Source organism: Rattus norvegicus, chromosome 9 (genome assembly GCF_036323735.1).
Source record: "Rattus norvegicus strain BN/NHsdMcwi chromosome 9, GRCr8, whole genome shotgun sequence".
Lineage (NCBI taxonomy): Eukaryota > Metazoa > Chordata > Mammalia > Rodentia > Muridae > Rattus > Rattus norvegicus.
In genome coordinates, this window is record NC_086027.1 from 63,028,430 (window position 1) to 63,050,323 (window position 21,894).

General features: G+C 43.2%; 1 protein-coding gene across 6 annotated transcripts in view; it reads right to left on the reverse strand.

Moving 5' to 3' along the window:
• The window catches only part of Hecw2 (HECT, C2 and WW domain containing E3 ubiquitin protein ligase 2), a 393,569-nt gene that overhangs the window by 174,526 nt on the left and 197,149 nt on the right, over positions 1–21,894 (reverse strand). The window contains exon 1 of one of the 6 annotated variants that reach the window (XM_006244912.5): positions 2–942. The exons of the other annotated variants lie outside the window; for them this stretch is intronic. The gene's annotated coding sequence lies outside the window, so the exon portion shown is untranslated. Of the gene's footprint in view, position 1; positions 943–21,894 lie in introns of those variants that run through there. 6 annotated transcript variants of the gene reach the window in all.

The following is a 21,894-nucleotide window of genomic DNA, read 5'->3' on the forward strand; positions in this document are numbered from 1 at the left end:
CCTTTAACAATCCCCAAGAGTTCCTTTACGTCGTTGCTGGGAAGAATCCATCAGCTCGATCCCGGCACAGGAAGCAGCAAGAAGGGATATGTCACATTCTGCTTAAAAGCATGCACCTGGCCTAGCAGCTTCATCACAGCAGCAGCCAGAACGGAGGCCACCGCAGGCCTGGAGTCCTCAGGTGCTTCTGGGAGCCTGCCAGGTCCACTTCACTGATGCCCTGCCTCTCCCCGCTTCCTCGAATGTTCTAGAAATGAAATACTAGGTAGAACTAAAGGTGACCTGTACAGATCAGTCCTGTCCAGCTGAGAACAGCACTGAGCCGCCCTGGCCTCACATCAAGTCTTGTTACTGCCCAGGCATCCTAAGTAAAATAACACATCACATTATGTCCCTTCTGCCGAGGCAGATGTGACCACTCCCTGGAAAGGGTACAGGATGTCATCGCCCCATCCTCCCCTCAGCTTCCTTCCTTTGCTTTTCCATGGGAGAATTCCAAGGACTGAGTTACACACACACACACACACACACACACACACACACACACACACACACAGGAGGCTGTGGTCAGACAGCCTGCTATCACACAGGAGAGCCTGCAGTCTGATACTCAGAACAGAGAAGCTGCTGTCTGGAATCTCTAGTATGCTGATCGGCTATGACCTTCCCCGAGGCTGGTGAATGAACTGGGGGCAGCCAGATCAATCCAGTATGGAATCTGTAGACTTCTCACCTCAAATTATTAAAAAGGACTAAGGTCTTTGCAAACAATATATGGCTTTAATGAAAATCTCCAAAGGCATCAATTCAGACCTTACTTTTAATGCATAAATGGCTACAATAATCAAGGTAGCTAGTACCCAGACTTGTATGCATTATATGCAATTTAAGTAGATAGATAATAAAATGATTCCTTATAACTCTCTAGACATTCTTCCTGTTATTATACCCTCTCCTTTCTTCTGTATTAATCTCCTTCTCCCCTCCCTAGCTAAAGGCCCCATGCCCCCCATTTCCCCATTGAATCACTTCAACCCCGCTATTGTCTCAATCACTCCCCCTCCCATGGTCTCATTCTTCTTTCGTGGTTCCTGTAGTTACTCCAGGTTATGTACTCACATCTGAAGATTTGGAGCTCTGTGGGGCAGGGCTATCTCTCCTCTAGTTCCATCCATTTCCTGAAAAGTTCATTATTTCATTTTTCTTTACAGCTGACTATTATCCCAAAATGTATGGGTTCCACATTCTTACTAACTGTTCACCAGTTGAAAGGACCTTCAGTTCGTTTCCATTTACTGGTGTTGGTGAACAGATGAACATGCCTGAGCAAGTGTCAGTGGAGTAGGATGTCCAGTTTCTGTCTGTCTGTCTGTCTATCTGCCTTTGTCTCTATCTCCCTGTCTCTGTCTCTGTCTCTTCCCCCCCTCTGTGTCTCTATCTGTCTACTCTCTTTCTCCCACCTCTGTGTCTATCGAGTTGTCTCTGTCTCCCCACTCCTCGTGTGTTCGTGTGTGTCTCTGTTGCAGCTAATGACGCTCTAACTCAAGAGCCGTAGGCTATTTAACAATAAACAAACAAACCCAGAAACCCCATTTTGAGTTGGTCAGGATTGCCCAAAAGACTGCCAAAACAGTACAGGCCATTGCTGTTATACTCAGTTGCCTCTCAGAGGAAGGTAAGTCCCTGTTGCTGAAAACACCATGAACTTTCTGACACAAAACCTAGAGAGCCTAGATGGATCTGACCTGAAAGCCTCCCACCTGAGGACTAGCTTTGGTGATACCACAAGCCACCATGAAAGCATCCAAGAAAGGGAAGCAACCAAGCGTCCTACCTAGCTATGACGCCTATGAAATAAAGCAATGGTTAGCACAGCACAAGAGCCCAAAGGCTGTCATAATGGTGAACACACCTTCTGGTGCAGTAACCAGTAGCTTTCTAATTGGAAGTAAGGGCCACTCAACAAGAAGAAAATCATGTCTAGTCCTGGAAACTTAGCGAACTACCCAAAGCTAGCCTTGGATAAAGATGGATAACCCCCTTTATTAACCAAAATAGTTCTTAACTTTAAATATCCGTATACCCACAGATAAGTATAGATCTTACCCTTCATCAAAGAAACATTTCCTTGTAGCAGATCGATACCACAGAAAACCACGGCTGATTTAAATGCAGAGAGAAAGTGACCATGTTGTCCAGCCCCGACTGATCCGCAACCCAACTCCCCCACCTAAGCCTCGGGAATCGCTTCAGAAGAGGGGGCAGACAGACAGCATGAGCCAGAAGTTCAGGAAGTCTGCCGTCAGAGCTTATCTCCTAGAAATATCAGACGCTATGCATACAAAGTCTCACCAACATGGCTACCTCCATAGACCTGAAGGACAACGACACCAGTGGACATGCTAACGAGGTGGGGTAAAGCTCATGGAATCTTAATATTGAACAACAACAACAAAAAAAAATACAACATATACAGACTGAGCAGACTGTGGTTTTGTATTTACATACACATATATGTGTGACAACAATTAAAGAAGTGGAGAGCGTGAATTTGAGAGAAAACATGGGAAAGGCTGGGTGGAGGAAAGGGGGAACCTTCAAAAATAAACATACAGCTTGTACTTTCCTCTCTCTCTCTCTCTCTCTCTCTCTCTCTCTCTCTCTCTCTCTCTCAAGGTTTATGTATTTGTTTTACGCATGTGAGTACACTGCCACTGTCTTCAGATATACAAGAAGAGGGTATCAGATTGTGTTACCTGTTCATTCTAAACTACAACTGTGTGGTGTTTTCCTTCATGCGACAACTCAACTGAGTTCCACAGAAAGGTACAGGGTCAGAGCATCCCAGCCAGCCACAGAATTTGGATGCGTGTGGCTAGCTTGGCAGCGACTAGCCACGGGAACTTAGGGAGTTGGGTGGAGAGATTTCAGAGCTCTGGGTCAGAGATTCTGTTGAAATGAGAACAGGATCACCCGTGCCCTGAGAATGGGTGCTTGAAGTCATGGAGGAGGTGACCACCAGGGCCAGAGAGTAGCTGGACTTTGTGTGGGATGGTGCATTTTTTTTTATTATTATCATTTCATACAACAGTATGGGATATGGGAAGACAGTAAGCACTGGAGCTTAGGAATCATACCAATACAGGCACACATTTGTTTCACAAAGAGGGAACTTTTAAAACACAGGTAATTTAGACACGACACCCCCTCCATCACAGTAAACAGATGTACTGAGAAGGTACAGCCAGTATCAGACCCCAGCACCTTCCTATGCTATTTCTTTCTCCAGCCTATAGCTATTTATGAGAAAAGTCAGTGAAATCAATAACAGCATTAAAATGGGGGAGGCACATTCATATATCACCACTGTGTCTTTGTTACTATGATAAAATGACTATGTGGTAGTAGGCATGTGGTCCAAACAGAGTTCCTCCTTTTGTTGAGAAGGGGTGTTAAATATGCAATTATATATAATACAGTTATATATTACATAATGATGGTATATTCTATAAGGGGAAAGAGAAGGCCTGAAGAGTGAGCTGCTGCACGAAAGACCCGAGCCATGGACTAACAGGAAGCTCACTCAGCTGAGTCCTGAATGATGGTTTGGAGGAGAGGAAAGGGAGGTGAGTCCTCTGTGGAAGGGCAGGGCAGAGGCCCAGTGACAAAAAGCGGTGCTATGCTTTTCAGGACTGCAGAGGATCAGAGGATCCAGAGCACAGGGGTGGGGGTGGGTGGAGGCAGGATAGAGGGTGAGGGGGGTAGGGTTTGAGGTATGGGAGTGGGGGACTAAGGGGAGGCTCTAGGAATTTGTACCAGTGCACAGGGAGAGAAGTCGAAGGCTAAGGACTAAAGAATGGAAACTGGTCCTTTGCCCCGGCTCCATCAGATCACTTCCTGAAACCTCAATTGATTGTTTTTAGAGTCCCTGGCATTCAAATCTATTGATTCCAGGGGATGCCTGAGGGAAGCACTATGGTTTGTGGCCATTGAATAGATTAATCTTAGAAAATTAAAGATACCATTTAACTAAAGTAGCTGGAAGAATCCTTATTGGCCATGAAGCAGGGAGTGCAAAGACACAATCTTAAAATCACAATACAACCTGGCAACTAAATCCAGCTGTGTCTTCCGGGCTGGGCTGGCTACCTCTACACTGCCACTAAACGCAAACTAGCATGAGGGTTTCCGCATCAGGAAGGGGCAACCCTCTTCCAGAAAGGTCTTTAGGCATCTCCTTCCTGTTTATGAGTCCCACCCTAATGCCTATAGTTTGACCTCAGCAGTACCCACTACCAGAGCTTCACCTCACAGGCCAGCCTCTGTGGCAGGTTTGATTGGGAGCTTTTCCCTCTGTCCTTGTGCCTGCGAAGCAACCAAGCTCTCATTGCATGCTCACTGTTTTCACAGTCCCAGACCTCCAAAGGAAATACATCTCTACATGAATCAGAAAGTTGTTTTTAATGAATATAAAAGTCAGATCCCTAATTTAAAAAAAATAACAATAAAAATTAGGGCTTCAAATCTAACCCCAGGTTGATATACTTATATGAAAGACATTCTTAAAATGTAGCTTAGAAAGTGGCAATAAAAAGGGATGGCCATTAAGAACTCACCACAGGCAAGGTTAGTATACACAGAGAGCCCTCTTCTAATTCTTACAGTAGCTTTCCAGACAGGCACTTCTGTCCCCCAGGTGGCCTATGCCAGGATTTTGGCTAGCTTGACTTTCATTTAGGTCTCATGGATGTAAGCACACCTGGGGTGAGTTCACAATTTGCAACAGCCATGTCTTGTCCAGAGGACAGTACTTTATGACACTCCTCTTATCCTTCAGCCATCAAATTCTTTCTGCTTTCTCTTCCTTGATGTTCTGAGGTATGGTGGTGGTGGTGGTGGTGGTGGTGGTGGTGGTGGTGGTGGTGGTGGTGGTGGTGGTGGTGGTGGTATGTGTCTATGTATGTGTGTGTGGTGTATGTATGTGTATTATGTGTATATGGTGTGTGTTTGTGTGTATGCACATGTATGTGCATGTACATGTTCTGTGGGGGTTAATAAGAATGACTGGCTAAGGACTGAGCACTCAATCTCTTTATTCTAAGCTTTCTAGCCAGTTAAAAATCTCTTCATTGACTGCTGTCAGTTTTGGGGTAGAGGTAAAAAGAAACCTCCAACCTTGATTAAGGAAGTTATGCTGTTTTTTTTTAATTTCAAATATAATATTATTGTAAGTCAGGACAGATATTGGCATAGATTTTAGGCATGTAAAAATCTGAAGTTAAAATGAAACCAGTGAAGAAAAATGTAAATCATTTTAATTGAATATATTCCCTCAATCTGCAAAATGGAAACACTATCTTTTTCCAGTGATGCATTACATATGATTAAGACAGTAGTTAGCTCAGGAATACATCTAAGAGATGTCCTGCTGAAAGCATGTACCAGGAGACTCCAACGTATTTGCATTAATGAGCATTTTCAGTATTGATATTAGAATTTAGCATAGTATGCTATGAGTCAGAGTCAAACAGATTTTTACTCCCTGAAAGAATTTGACTGCACATGGGTTAGAATCACCTGGGAGTCTCGTTTAAAATTCAGATTTCAAGAAGAAAACCATGGAAATTCTGACACAGTTGGTAAAGGTTAGGTATTATGAATCTGTGTTTCAATAACAAATTCATTCAATTCTGATACAGGTAATCCCTGAGCCATAGTTTGAAAAATAGATTGACATTCTCAATAATGTCAAAAGTTAGGTACAGACATATTCTTTATAATTCCTGATTCTGGTCAGTAGCTGACACAAAGGTCCCTGCTGTTTCTACTTTTGCTATAAAAATGTTGCCAAGAATAACTTTTTTCACGTCCAAGTTAAACATGGTGTTTATAAAAGGTATAAGAGGGGACCCTGGGAGAATGAGTCTGTCTACACAATGGATAATGTCACAATATAACTACCACGTCCTAGGTGCCAGAACCTTTTACAGGGAAGACTGAACGACATTTCCCCCAATACTATTGTGTTTCTGATTAGAAAAGAATTAAGCCAATCTTTACACATCCAAATTTGTCCTTATAAGCTATAAATGAACATACTAAATTTGTCCATTACATTTCCCTAATATTTGTTTATTCAACCTGAGACACTTTCTCCCTGTAATTCTATGACTAAGAGCTCTCTGACAGCTTATGAGGATAGAACCTGAATTAGACACCTTAGACAAATGATTAACTTTCCAAAGTTTTGGTCCTCTTGTCTGCAAAGGTGGGACGGCAACAATACAGAGCTAGTTCCGTTCTGAAGGATTGTGAATTAACGCGAAGCGAGCGTCGAGGAGCCTGGTCCACCTCAGCATCGCCTGTGTTAGTGTCCCTGTTACAGCCAGTAGGAAAGACTAAACCACTGATGTAAAATCTGAAGACGCTTTCAGAATATTTGCATTACAGCAAATACACCAAGCGGGCCAGCAGCAGCTCACCCTGAATGTGGCTGGTCAGACAGAGTGAGCTCTGGAGTCACCCAAACCCTCATGGGAATACGCTCTGCTTAGTTTTTCCTTAGAACTGAGGCAATGTTTTTGGAAGAGGAGATCTGTCTATTTTCAATTAACTAAAGGAACTGCACTAATTTCTTCAGTTTATTATACACACTCACAATCACTTTGGGAAAGGTTAAATATAGCAAATAAAACTGAAATCGAAGGACATCTTTTTACGAGTGGATGGCATCCATCCAAGATGCCTTTCCTGGAACAAACTGTAACAACTCGGTTCCCTTCCGCCCGTCCCTAACAAGCTATATTTAAGAGTCTGGAAGTATTTTCATTATAAAATACCCTCGCTGTGATTTGTGACTTTACCTTCTAGCCTGCTTCAGAGTTTCTATATAAACACCTTCATCAAATGTTTGGGGGAATAAAGGCAAGTTTTCTAATTTAAAACCTTTCTTCATTAAAACGATAAGAATATAAGAAGACAAAAAACAAACAAACAAACAAACAAACAAACCAAAACCAGAAATGGCAGGAAGGTAATGACTGTTCCACACGAAAAAAAGTTATGACTTAATAAATAAAGTCAGATACATGAAAACGCTAACACTGCTCCTAAGATACTTCCTTTTATAGCTTTCCACATTGTCCTCTAAGACTCTGCAACTCGTTCAAACACATGAAATATTTTCTAACATATGAACTTAGAGTAACTTAAAACACACCTCTCCACTCACCAAAGATGGTGACTTCACTTAGTCACCATGCAGAGCTTAAACACTGAAGAGAATAAGTAACGAGCTTGAAAATATTACACGCCAAATGTAGGATGAGAAACCTACAGTGTGCACAGTAACCTAAGTCAGCCCTGGCATCACAAACAACTGGAGAGCCCAGGGCCTGAGGAATGGCTCAGTGGGAGAAGGCACTGGTGTCAAGCTCAGCGACCTGAGTTCAATCATCAGGACCTACACGGCTTAAGGAGAGAAATGGTTCCTGAAAGTTGTCCTTGACCGCCTCACGCATAGTAATACATGTGAGCCCAGATCCCTACACACATGCAGAAGAAATACATGTAGCTTTTTAAAATTAAAAAAAAATCAAAGACTAGGACGAGCTAGCATTGAGCATTTTACATATCTTTTGCTGGGACGCAAATGTACACCACACAGCAGCACCGTGGAGGCTCTGCCTGGTCCTAGTCAAGACTTTTGTGGTAATCTCCACTTTACAAGAAATGTGGAAGCCAGTAGAAGAGACTGAAAGACACTACCAGAAACTAAAACGCAAGTCTGGAAATACAGCGCCTCAGAGGACAAGTCAGAGAGTTTTCAGGGTCACCAAGACAATGAACAAACAGTCAAGAGGACGATAAACGATGCACAGAAACCCCAGCCATGTGGTCTCTCCTCCAGCCGAGCAAGATGCCCAAAGGAAAGAAGGCCAAGGGGAAGAAGGTGACCCTGGCTTCCACTGTCATCAAGAAACAGGAGGCCAAAAAGGTGGTCAATCTTTTGAGAAAAGGCCCAAGAATTTCAGCACTAGGCAGGACATCCAGCCCAAAAGAGATCTCGCTTCGTCAAATGGTCCCTGCTACATCAGGCTGCAGCAGCAAAAAGCCACCCTCTCCATAAGTGGCCCAAAATACCTCCTGCCGCTAACCAATTCCCCCAGATCCTGGACAGGCAAACAGTGACTCAGCTGCTTAAGCTTGGCCACAAGTAAAGGCCAGAGCCAAAGCAGGAGAAGCAGCAAAGGCTGCTGGCCCATGCTGAGAAGAAAGCTGCTGGCAAAGGGGACGTCCCAACTGAGAGACCGCCTGTCCTCTGAGCAGGGGTCAATACAGTCACCACCTTGGTGGAGAACAAGAAGGCTCAGCTGGTGGTGATTGCCCATGATGTAGACCCCATTGAGCTGGTGGTTTTCCTGCCTGCCCTATGTCGAAAGGTGGGGGTGCCCTACTGCATCATCAAGGGAGAGGCCAGGCTGGGGCGCCTGGTCCACAGGAAGACATGTACCACTGTTGCCTTCACACAGGTGAACTCGGAAGACAAGGGTGCTCTGGCTAAGCTGGTGGAAGCTATTAGGACCAATTATAATGACAGATATGACGAGATACTCCACTACTGGGGAGGCAACGTCCTGGGTCCTAACTCTGTGGCTCGCATTGCCAAGCTGGAAAAGGCTAAAGAACTCACCACTAAACTGGATGAAATATACACTAAGTTTTCTGTATATAAATATAACTATCTTCCAAAAAATTTCAAAATTATCTTCCACAAAAAAAAGAAAGAGAGAGAAAGGAAGGAAGGGAGGGAGGGAGGGAGGGAGGGAGGGAGGGAGGGAGGGAGGGAGGAAGGAAGGAAGAAAGAAAATGTCCTTAATCTGAGGCTGTTAGACAGTCTTGTGTGTCTGTTAAAATTCACAGCACCACACACCTCAGGTGAAAACATCCTGGGGTTTTCTGTGTTAGTCCTCAGTAGAAACAATGAAAGAGTCATGAAGTTCTCTATGGCACTGGAAGCCAGGACAACAGCTCCTTCTGATGAGGGGTTCACTGGAAGAACAGGAGACAAACCTCTGATATGGGTGCTTCTACTACAGTTATGCTCACTGAAAGCTGAAGACATGACTATTGTGCCTCTCTTCATGTGATACGTTGTTCTCTAAGAAGGGAAAGCAGGATGAGAGAAAGATGTGTAGCCTAAGACTGAAATGGAGACAGTCCCAGTTTAATGTCTTAGGCATGATAAGAACTGTGAAACAGGTGTCATGTGTGACCTCTAATGTCTGCTCAGTTCATTTAAACAACTAACATCTACACAAAAATTCTGTTGGGGCACACCGTGTGAAGTTGTGTCTCTGTCCTTCTTTACCTACCTAAGGCATTCTCTGATTGGCCTTAATAAAAACCTAATGGCCAATTAGCTGAGCAGGAAGTTTAAGGCAGAACTTTCTGAGATGGAGAAAGGGACTCTGGTAAGAAAGAGGAGGCCCCTTTCACCACAAAACATGAGATAACCCAGATGTCACTGTCACTATGGGCTTGGAAGGTGTTGCTAGCCACACGGCTGGATGGGGCTTGGTGGTCGGATTAACTCCGATGAGCTGGTTGAGGGCCTGCCCTGCTAAGGCCTAAGCTCTGAAATAGTAAAAGGATTATTTGGGGAAGCAACTGGCTAAGGAATAACTGCCACCATTAATATATTAATATTAATTATTTATATGAATTATAATATTAATAATCATTTTACAAAATTCCCTTAAATGCACAATATCCTATAAGTCTCCTACCCTTATTCATGGGCTGTGTGTACAGTAGATCACATTGTCAAGACTCTATCTCTGCCTTAACCTTTACTTCCTATGTGTGCAAGCCTCAGGCGAGGCAGAGGAATGAAAACATGACCTTTCATCTTTCCTGGGCATGCACACAGCCATGCACATATGATTTCTAGGCCTGTACGTGTGCTTTTTAAAGTCTGCCTTTTGCCCATATTGTTTCAGCATGTTTTCCGGTCACCTCTTTATATGATGCTTGTGATATGCCCACCTCAGGCAACTGCAGTGCTAAACACTGGTCACTGCATGCTTTGGGCAAACATCCTGGAGGCAGGCATGGTGGTTTGCATATAAACAGCCCCCATAGGCCTATCTGTTTGAATGCTTGCCTCACAGTTGGTGAAGCTGTTTGGGGAAAATAGGAGAAGGTATTAGAGAAAAAGAGAAGGTGAGTCAACAGGGGTGGAGTTGAAGCTTCAAGTGTGCTCTCTGCTTCCTGTTTGTAGCTTGGGATGTGAATTCTCAGCGCTGCTTCCTGCCATATGTCCCTGCCTGCTGCCATGCTCCCACCATGACAGTGACAGATTCCTGTGCCTCTGGAACCTAAAGGTCCAAATAAACCCTTTCTTCTGTAGGTTACCTTGGTTATGTGTTTTACCATGGCAATAGAAAAGTCCTATAAGGTATAAGAGATGGCTTGATGGTTAAGAGTGTTTACCCCTCTTGCAGAGGACCTGTGTTCAGTTCCCAGCACACTTGTCTTGGGGTTCACAACCACTGTGACTTATACACACCCACATGCACACATAATAAAAAATAAACATATATATTTTTATTTATAAAGAAGGGCCCCCATGAATGAGGCTACTCCAGAGAGTGACCAGACTTCTTGAATGGTGGTAGTCCATTAGGGATGAAGCTTTCGGGAGAGCTCTAATCTTACTATGGCCCCTTTATAGACTGCCAAGTAATCTTCCCGGTATTAGGGTTGCAGGGCGGTAACTTTTCAAAGCTACTGTGGGTCTGGGGAGGATCAGATAAAATAAGTCAACTTAAAGCACTGGAAAGTCAAAGCCAACCATATGAAAAGAGATCCAACCTGCTTCCTGAATAAAGTTTTATATACTCAAAAGCCTCTGGAAAGCTTTGAAACAGGTTATTTTGACAACTTCTCCTAGCACTCTTAGTGGTGTTTAGAGGAGACTTGTAAGTGTTCCTACTTCTACCATTCATAGGTGTGTCTGTCTCCTCAAAGCCATCTGTTACCATTTGAATATGAAGTGCTAATATGTTGGAGCACTTGGCCCTCAGCTAGCAGTACTGCTCAGCCGGGCTCTGGAAGCCCTTCAGGATAGCACTTGGCTGATGGAAACATGTCACTGTGGCAAGGCTCTGAGGCCTGACCACACTTCCTGTTGCTCTTGCTCTGCTCCCTAACTGCTGGCCCAGCCTCACATCCCTAATGCCATGCATTTCCTGCCATGATGCACCCCTGCTGGAACTGTTAGTCAAAACAAATCCTTGTCTCCTAAGTTGCTTTTATTGGGGGCATTCTTTTACAACAGAAAATTAACTAATATATCACCTCTTGAAAAGTACACCATTTTTTTCCAATTGGGCAACTGAGTTCCATTAGCTGCCCTTTACAATAAGCAGTTGCTAAGAAGAGGGTGCCCCCCAAACCCAAAGTCCTTCCCAGATGCTGTTCTATGACCACAGACTTCACTGATAACCCCACCTGGCTCTCATGTCACGGATACTAAGCACTGTTAACAGCATAAAACCATCCTTCCAACTGACCACATGTGGTTTTATGTCATATTACTTTGATTGTCTTAGGTAGGATTATTATTGCTATGTTAAAACAGCAGGATCAAAAGTAAGTTGGGAAGGAAAGGATTTATTCACCCTTACACTTCTGCATCATCCACCATAGTCTATCACTGAAGGAGGTCATGACAGGAACTTAAGCAGGGTAGGGACCTGGAGGCAGGAACTGATGCAGAGGCCATGGGGGGGTGCTATTTACTGTTTTGTTCAGCCTGCTTTCTCATAAAACCTAGGACCCCTGCCCAGGGACTATGCCACTCCTCAATAAACTGGGCCCTCCCCCATCAATCACTAATTAAGAAAATGCCCTACAGGCTTGCCTATTGCCTAATCTTATGGAGGCGCTTTCTTAATTGAGACTCCCTCCTCTCAGATGACTTTAGCTTGTGTCAAGTTGACATGGAATTACCCAGCACATGCAGCCATTCCTATTAAGCTGGAAATCAGTTGCTTCTGCTGGGGGACACAATCCACATGTGATGATTTGTTAAAATAGAGCTCAACTAGGCTAAAACAACAGCTGTGCTAGGGCAGTTGCCTTTCATTTTCTTAACTAGTCATTTCAAGTTAGTCCAGTGGAAACTAACCAGATTGAAGTGTCTGCATAAACACCTACTAAATATGATCTATTTAATTTAAGATACGATGCTAGAACAGGGAATAATATGAATTTGTACCTGCCAGCACGGAAGTACGAGCGCCATCTTCCTGTTGCTTACCAATTAGGTAGCCTAAGTTACATTCTTACAGAGATTCAAACAGCCCGAGAAGTGGTTATCCCTGGGACAAAACACAAAACTTTAAAACGTGTCAAAATCGCTTCTCTGAGAAAATATCTTTTCCTATTGCTATAGCCTTAGGCAAAGAGAGATATAGATGCAGATATAAATATTTATAGGTAGAAATAATTTCCAGGAGCTTGACTCTCATGGTCCCATTTCAGCAACGGTGGAGAAAGCACCTGTCAGGCCTGCGTGGTTGCACAAGGGAAGAATGTGAGTGGCAGCGTCTGTCTGCCTCACTGTGACCATGCAACTGTCATTAGTAACTTATTTCACTGACGAGCAGCATAATCTACCTCAATAAGACTTATCAACCTTGTTATCAATAAACACCTCAGAATATGGCTTTGTTATAATTACACAAAAATATTTAATAAAGACCAGTTTGATTTTCTACGTCTTTATTTAAGGACGTCATGTGACACTATCTACTTGCCATGCATTGCTTAATGTTTCTTTGTGACTCCTTTATTAACTCAGAAAACAGTCCTGCAGGTTGGAGACTCCCACAGGAAGCACACTGATAGTTAACAGTGGGCCGGGATTCAATCCCGATCTCTGACTTCGGCATTCATGAATCACCCGCTACCTTACGCTACCCTATATTTACTTATAGGTCTCCAACCTACACCTTTCTCTTTCCTCTTAATATTTGCACGGCACCCAACTCTATGTACAATTCCTCAGCATATAGGAATGGAAGCTTCAAAGAAGAGGTCAAATCCCCAACATGCCACAACCAAATGTGATCAGTTCTAGAGTTTTCAGAGAGAAAACAATAGTTCAGTCAGATGCGTGCAGTTCCCAGGGGCAAGAACGTTGGTCCACACCCGCCTTTTACTGGGGTTAACTTTCGTTGACAAGGAAAGCAAGCACTAGAGGCAGGTTTCCTTGCACTGTGAGGAACACCCTATGACACGTGAGCAGAGGGTAAACCTACAGGACAACCTTCAAAAGCATCCAGAAAACCACGGCTTCTAGGATCTGAAGCATGAGTATCCTGTGCTGGTAAATAATAGTTTGTGACTGGTGTGCGGTCTCCTGTGGATTAGCCATTTGATGGACCGTGCAGGACAAATGCTTCATCCATATCTGGTTTCTCTCTCCATCGGGCATGGGCACTGGACACTAATAATTGGAGACTACTTCATGCATGAAATTAACTGCTGCACTTTAGAACTGCCTTGTCTCAGGCAGACGGATGTACCAGCAAGTAGCCTTAATAGAGTTATTTCCTCAGTGCATCAGTTTCTAAAGTACATTTTTAGAAACTCCAATCTGTGCCCTACTTAGAAGTTCATAGCCTACACTAGGACATATCAAAGCTCCAGAAGCCTTCAGATTTGCAGAGAGTCCTGCACTGATTGGCCCAGGGAACCTTTTATAACACAATAGCCTGGAAAATATACCAGAAGAGCAGGAGTTAATGAATAACCACTGTTTCCCAGCTCTGAAAGATGTTTGATCATAACAACCATGGGTAGAACAAAAGGGTTGTTTTAGTTAGGGTTTCCATTGCTCTGAAGAGACACCATGACCAAGGCAACTTTTTTTAATTAATGAATTTTATGTATATGAGAAGCTGTCAGACACACCAGAAGTGGACATCGGATCCCATTCAGACGGTTGTGAGCCACCGTGTGGTTATGAGAATTGAAAGTAGAACATCTAGAAGAGCAGTCAATGCTCTTAACTGGTGGTTCATCTCTCCAGCCCCAGCCAATAGAACTCTTATAAAGGCAAATATTTAACTGAGCCAGGATTATAGCTTCAGAGGCTTAGACCATTATCATCCTGGCAGAAAGCATGGTAGTGTGCAGGCAAACATGGTGCTGGAGGAGCTTAGAGTTCTATATCTTGATCTAAAAGCAGTCAGAAGGAGACTGTCTACCACAGGTAACCAGGAGGAGGCTCTCTTTCTCTTCCACACTGAGCAGAGCTTGTGCATCGAGACCTCAAAGCCATAATTCCTCTAACAAGGCCACACCTAGTCATATAGCCACTCCTCATGGACCAAGCATCCAAACACATGAATCAAAGGGGGTCAAGCCCAGTCAAACCACCACAAGGGTAGGCCAAGATGACTGATAATAAAAGTTTTAAAGGGAGCCTAATTCTTGCATCTTCTCATCTTCTAGGAAAACCACAAAGAGAGCCCAGCAAGAAGTCAGCGGCCTTAAAGGTTTCTGACTAACCATCTAATTCATGAACCTCTGTCCTTTGAGATCACACAGATGCCAGCTCAGGAACTTTACATCTCCCCAAGCACTGACTAAGCTGGGCCCTTGTAAGGATTACACTGCTGACGATAAGCTCTGTAGCCACCCGAGATCCATTCTGATTTGTCATGATCTCATTAGATATTTCAAGACCTTAAATCTGTTAAGATTCAGGACTCAGAGTAATAGTGGTTAATATTTTCCCTCAGTATTGGGTACTGTGGGAAGTACTATCAAGACGCTCCGTTCCTCTATCACACTACTCACAATTTTCCAATGACTCTATGAGTAAATCTCATGATGTCATCTAGTTTATCTGTGTGGTATCTGGATCTACAGTAGCTTGTTCACAGTCCTAGGAGAAAGCTCAATTCAAACTCACAGCCAGGCCACGGGTCCTCGGAGTCCACCCTCTTCACCTGCAGCCTTCTGAGTTAAAGACCTGAGAATCCTGCACACTTTTCAGGGCTGCTTCAAACGACATCAGCTCCTCATTTAATTTTCGGGAGTACGGCTTTAACATTCTTGCTGGTGTTCCTTTTCAGTCCCCAAATTATCTCCTGAGTTCAGAGCAGCCTCTTGATCTCATCTGAGCCTGAGCAACAGAAGCCTCTGTGTGGCACATTAAACGTGTCAGGCATCCCTGGGAAGGCAACCAGTCTGCTCTGTACCTTGTTCTCATCTGCAGAACAGAAACTGTATTAGTTCATAGCGTGGGACAGGGAGTCAGCGAATGCTCTCCTGGCTTCCTAGGGTAGATAACCCATTTACCACCTTCTCGTTCAATAATGCAACACTTTCCTCTTTCTTCTGCTGGGGCAATGCGTTTATGGATCTGGAGACAAGTACGCACACCTCTACGTGACCTGTCATGACAAGAAACAAGTTATAAGGGCTTTACCACAAATAGGGATGTTTTTATTGGTGATAGGAAGGGGTTAAGTACTGTCTTAGTCAATGTCCTTGGTCAATGCTGTGAAGAGATGATGGAAACTCTTATAAAGGAAAGCATTTGATTGGGGCTGGCTTACAGGGTCAGAGGTTTAGTCCATTATCATCATGGCAGGACCATAGCATTCTCCAGACATGGTGCCTGGAGAAGTAGGTGAGACGTCTGTGCCTGGATCCACAGGCAGCAGGAAGAGAGACACAAACACTGAGCCTGGCTTGAGCATTTAAAACCCAAAAGTAACCAAGCATTCAAATATATGAGCCTATGGAGGCTCATATTCGTATTCAAACCACCGTAAGTATTTAGACAAAAGAGGGTTTTCTTAGTTTGGCTTTACAGTTGGTCTGGAAAACCCTCTAATAGCCTGATTTCTTTATTAACTTGTTGCCTTGTACTCGTTGGCTTTGATACTGTTTCTCTCCACCCAGCCCTCTCACCTGTACACTCTGCTCTCTCTCCTGGGAAGGTGATTTGTGTGAACTTCATCAACAGGGAAAGATAAAAGGGGGCGGGGCAAAGGGAGGGGAGAAAAGGGGAGTGGCGTGTTTGTGTGTGTGTGTGTGTGTGTGTGTGTGTGTGCGCGCGCGCATGCGTGTGTGCATGCGAGACAGACAGAGACAGAGAGAGAGCCAGAGAGAGAGAGAGAGAGAGAGAGAGAGAGAGAGAGAGAGAGAGAGAGTGTTAGTTGGTTGAGGGATTACTAAGTGATATTTTTCTTGCCCATTCTGAGCATTGCTAATTGACTTCATGACTCTTTCCAGAACAAAGTCCCAGTCACTCTGCACTTAGCATTCTAGGGGTTTCTATTGCTCACCTCTTGCAAGCATATGATAAGAAATGTAAAGAGGAAGAATTTTTCTGTGTCAGTGTTGTGAGATGTCCAAGGGTTCTGCCAGCTACTTAATTTTCAGCTTTAAATCTATTAATTGAAATCCATGCACAGAAGCATTCGGGAAATACTTAGTTCTTAGCTGTAAATATCTAAGTCACAGACTAATAAATGAAGACTGTGTCTGCTTTGTTAGTAAAATGTCTTCCATCTTCTAAAACTCCAAAATAATAGTTTGCAAACCTCAGAAGTAGGAGAAGGTAATGGGAGAAATTAGTCATTCTCCGTAACAAAATATAAAATATGAGAAATGCCAAATGCTGCAACTATGTCTCAGAAATACTGCCAGTAGCCATGACAGGAACATAGGGTGCAGGTGAACACGGAGACGAGTTTGTAAATAAATGCAGAAAACAATAACAGAGCATCACTCTTTGGCTACAAAACTTTCCTGTGCCTAGAAAATGATAGAGAAAAAGGCCACCCATAACAAGCATGAAGCCTGGGTAGAATTTGTTTTCTATTTCTCTGATTAACTAAGGCACAAAATAAATGTTAGACAATGGGAAAATTAATATATCCTTACTCTTCAGTTCTACAACAATGTGCTTCCCACCATCTCTTTGTCTGAACTTTGAACTGGTTTTGTCACAAAATGATAAACGTCACCGCCTCTAGACCACAAGCTTTCAGACCACCTAGCATGCATGGAAAAGGTAAGATGGGGATCTATCCAATACACTAAGAAAAGGAGTTAGCAGAGTTGGGAGAAAACTCCAGTTGGAATCATGTCAACACTCATGGTACCACAGTCCCTCCTTTGAGAGAAATAAAAATGGAATAGACAAAGTCATTTTTTACATTGTTTGACATTCAACGGGATAGTCTCTGAACTCAGAGGTGCTAGGGAAATGAGATTATCCACATGAAAGACACTGAAGCTGGTGCTACCTCAGCCCACTCAAGACACTGCCGAGAAGCACCAGGAACCGATGACACACAAACAACACACATTTCCCAGAATTCTGAAGATGGAAAGTCCAAGATCAGAGAAGCAATGAGTCAGTGTCTACCGAGGACTGTGCAGTCACAGAGGGCATCTTCTCACCCTCAAGCTAGAAGGGGGAAAAATGTTCCCTGAGATCACTTTCATCAGGCTTCTGCTCCTCTGACCTAACCACATTCTCCCACCATACACTATCACCACCATCTTCAGGGACAGGACTTGAACACGTTAGAACAGTGCAATCATCAGAACACTCAGACCGCAGCAGAAAATGCAGGCAATCCACTAATCCCTGATGAGGATCCACAACATATAAAGAACTTCTACAACTCAACAACCAAATAAATAACAACCAGGCAGGTTGAAAAATGAGCAAAGAATGTGAATAAATATTTCTTCAAAGCTGACATTCTTCAACAAGTGCATTAAAAGATGGCCAACATAGCTAATTGTTAGAAACATGCAAATCAAAAATCACAATGATACCATAGCTAGCTAGCACATACTAATCGCACAGTGCTCAGCACCAAGCTACCTCTCCAGCCATCTTTTTACTTTTTAATTTGAGCCAGAGGCTGAATGAGTTGCCCAAGCTGACTTTGAGCTCACATTATAGCCAAACAGGCCTTGAAGTTGAAATCCTAAAACCTTATTCTCCAGAATATCGAAGACTAGTGGGCTGTATCACCTGGTCTCATGGGGAGAGTTATAAATTAAAAACAGAAAATAACAAGTGTTGATGAAAATACACAGTCATTGCAGACCTTGTGCTGACAGGAACAAACAGTGGTGTGGCTACTGGAAAAGGCTAATGATTAAATGATGGAATTAAATAAACATGTTTAATAACTGGGTAAATGCTATACATTTTCTATAGAGCTTTGTAAAAGCAATGGGTATTCTCATGGGTATGACTAAATGGTTTTAGGATTGGTACAGTGCATTGGTGAGAGACTTCCAAACAGCTATGGAGAAAGAGAAAGGAGAAATACACTATTATCCCTCTTTTCCAACCCTCACAAAATTCACTAAACCTTAAAGCCCTGTAAAATTTCTCTAGTTATCTAAATATGTTTACTACTTCCAAGTCATCGCACTGTGTGTGCTATGACTGCTGGGGTATCCTGCCCCCAAATCTTGTCCCCAGAGGAAAAAGTCAAGTGGATATAGCAACGCAACAACTCTGATGAAAAATGAACTTAACACAGAGTTCAAAACTGAGTGTGGTGGGTCTCACCTGCAGTCCAAGAGTGTAGGAGGTGGAGGCAGGAGGATTGCTGTGAGTTGGAAGCCAACACAAATGACTTAATGAGTTCATAGGCTTCAGAGTGTGACCTTGGCTCAAGGAAAAGAAGACAAAAGTAAGCTGAAATGGAAAGAAGGTTCACAATGAACATGTACAATCAAGTGCTGTGTCACTCTCACACCGATAACACACTGGCTCCCCTGATCTACCCTTAACTTCGAAAGGTCAATTGCCCGTGCCTTTCAACAGCCCTAGAGTTTCTCTCAGGCTCTATGTCTCAAGTGGGGTAAGTGCATTCCAGAAACACATAGACGTGTCTTATTTCCCATGTCCAAACCTATCAGAGATACTGGGCAAATTCTTGAAGGCTACTATTTTCCCTGAGGTTGGAACAGAAATATTCCAAATAACATTAAGTATTTTAATAGATGTTTTTAGAGCAGCGTTACTACAAGAAAACCCATGTGCATTGCAAAGAGGTTAAGTTAAAGACTTCAAATAATTTAGACCTATTAGAAGTTTTGCTTGAGCTAAAACGTCTATAGACCAACATAACATATTCCCCAACATCCCCTGTCAGAGTACTTTGGCAGAAAACTCCAAGAAGCACTATTTTAAGTTTCTATGAAACTGGAATGAAGTGCCACCTACGAGAACAGTTGCTGTCAATCAAGAGCTTCCTCTAAGTCAAGCATGGCACAAGGTGTTTTCCAGATACTCTTCATTCCTTTCTCCAGCCTTGCTGTGTGACAGTGCCATAAAACAGAGGACAAAACTGTGACTCTGTAGTCAGTGACAAAGGTGGGTCAATTTGAGCCAATGCGAACATCATAAATTTTCTTTCTAGCCATAATCTTCTAAGTAGGTCAGACATGCTAGGCCTCCTAGGCCTAGCTCATTTCAAATTGGTAGCAAACAGTAGTGTATTTTTCAACGAAGGGCACAATAGCTGCCTACCACTGCCATGTCTGCTGGCATTTTCTAGCCAGGAGAAAACTACACTTGGTGTTGCCAAACTCAATTTTTTAACACGAGAAAAGATCTTCCAGATTTAAATAACCACCTCTGGTTACAGAGAAGATCCTAATGTAACAGCAATTATAGAACAAAGGATAATGTTGCATGAGTGGTTAGTAAATGGAGACATTCTAAACAAGAAAATATGGCAAGTGGTGGCAACATGGAAATTCTGTCTTTTGGAAAAATAGCAGGCCCCCTCTGCAGGCGCTTCCTAGACATAGAGAGCAACTCTCAGGTTTTAATAGTTTCACTAACTCACTATGAACAGTTTCTGGCACCTTTGGGACTAGCCTTAAGTGGAAGACTCGAGGCCTTTCAGAGCTGCCACACTGAGAACTTGCATTAGTCTGGTTCTGTACATCAGCAAGGAAATGGGACAGACAGAGGAAGGAGTCCCAGGTTGGGGAAGGGTAGGGTAGATGAGTAATGCCTGCGGACCTCTGGGACAGATAGTACTCTTTTGCTCTTGAGTTAAAAGATAAGCTTGTGCATTGTATTAAGACCAAGCCCTCTGACTAAAACAGGATAGTCTAGAAATAGTTCAGAAGCACGGATACTCGAAACTCATAAATGTGCTTTCAAGAGGAGGTTATTTTTATAAACCAAATATCCACAGGAAATTTTGTTATTCTCCTTCGACTCCATAGTCTAACTAAAGATCTGTATTGTACTAACACAAAGACCTTCTTGGACTGGATCCCAGTCACAGTTGGTTTACTTAAAAACCATGAAAACTTTACTAAATATCATTTTGTCCTAAGGCGCATCCTCCTATAAAGACGGTCCTTTGCCCAACCCTGCTCACCTTGCCAAGACCTCTCTTTGAGCAACTAACTTGCATTCTCACAAAACATAAAATACAAAAGTTTAACTTCCTATTTTATATCCAACTTGTGTACAGATAAAACTACCAATATTTATGTGCCCCAAAGCATAACCTTATTCAACTTTGTTGATAAAATATACCTCAGCCGTTCCGCCAACTCATAACTCTCATCACTAGAGAAACACGTTGTCCATTTCACTCCACGCTTAATAAAAGCTTTACTAAATCTACGTTTCTAAGGAGACATTTAGCAGTATCCTTCAAATTAAATGCACATACTCTTTGCCTTAGCAATTTCACACCTAGAAATTAGTTTAGAAATATTAGCGCAAGAACTGCACACAATGGGACACTCCTGGGGTTCCAGCTTGTGAGAGGAAGGAGAATCAGGAGTGAGATTGAGAGTGGGAAGCCAGGCTGAGTTACAGCAACATCCGACAAACCAGACACTGGCACGATGTCCAAAGACACATTTGCAGGATGTTCCCTGGGTGCTTTGGTCATTCCCTCAGATCAGTGAAAGAGACGTTCTAAGAGTCCAGTGGACACCTGGAACTACACATTACTACACTAGATGATGCCCATAATAAAGCTTCATCTAGAACTGAGGCACAGTAAAAACGTCATGGTTTCGAATAACAATAGAGATGCCATTACAAGGCAATACAGGTCAAGCCTTCCCCTCTCCTCGTGTTTTATGATATGTGTGCCTCTGTCCTTGAGGGAAGCAGTTCCAGCTTCCTCTCAGAGCACACCTAGGTTGTGTTACCTTTCACTTTTTGGCCAGATGAGGTAAATTAACAATGCCTGAACACAGGCACCATGGAGCTGCTGAAGTCAACTCTACAGCCCAAACGGCCACTAACTGGCCAGTGGACAGGTAACGCACACACTGTGCACACTGAACAAAGGGATGGCTCTCATCCAGCCAGAATAAGAGAGGAGGGGACAAGATTTGTTGGATTTAGAACAATGTGTGATTTAAAATATATGACGAACTGGGTTTTTTGATAATGAAATATTTGGTGTTTTTTTGGGGGGGGATTGAATGTCTTAATCCCAGTTTTACCTGAGTATCTAAAAGTTACGGAGAGGAAAATCATGAAAGAGAAGCAGAAGCTACTGAGCGTACATTATCAAATGTTGGAACCAGCCTCATAACCACTAGCGCTGTGGCTAAATAAACGATGGATCATCATGTCCAGTGCTTTAAAGATGCTACCATTCAGCTGGAGATGCGGCCAAGTAAAAACAACAGTAATTTCGAGAAAAGTATGTGCAGTGGGACACAAGTTCTTCTCAAGGACAGTTACGAGCCAGGTGCTGTGATTAGAGTCCCTAATGCCATCCCTGCACTCAAGAGCCTCGGGGATGACTGTTCAAAGCCAGTCTGGGCTACGCAGGAAAG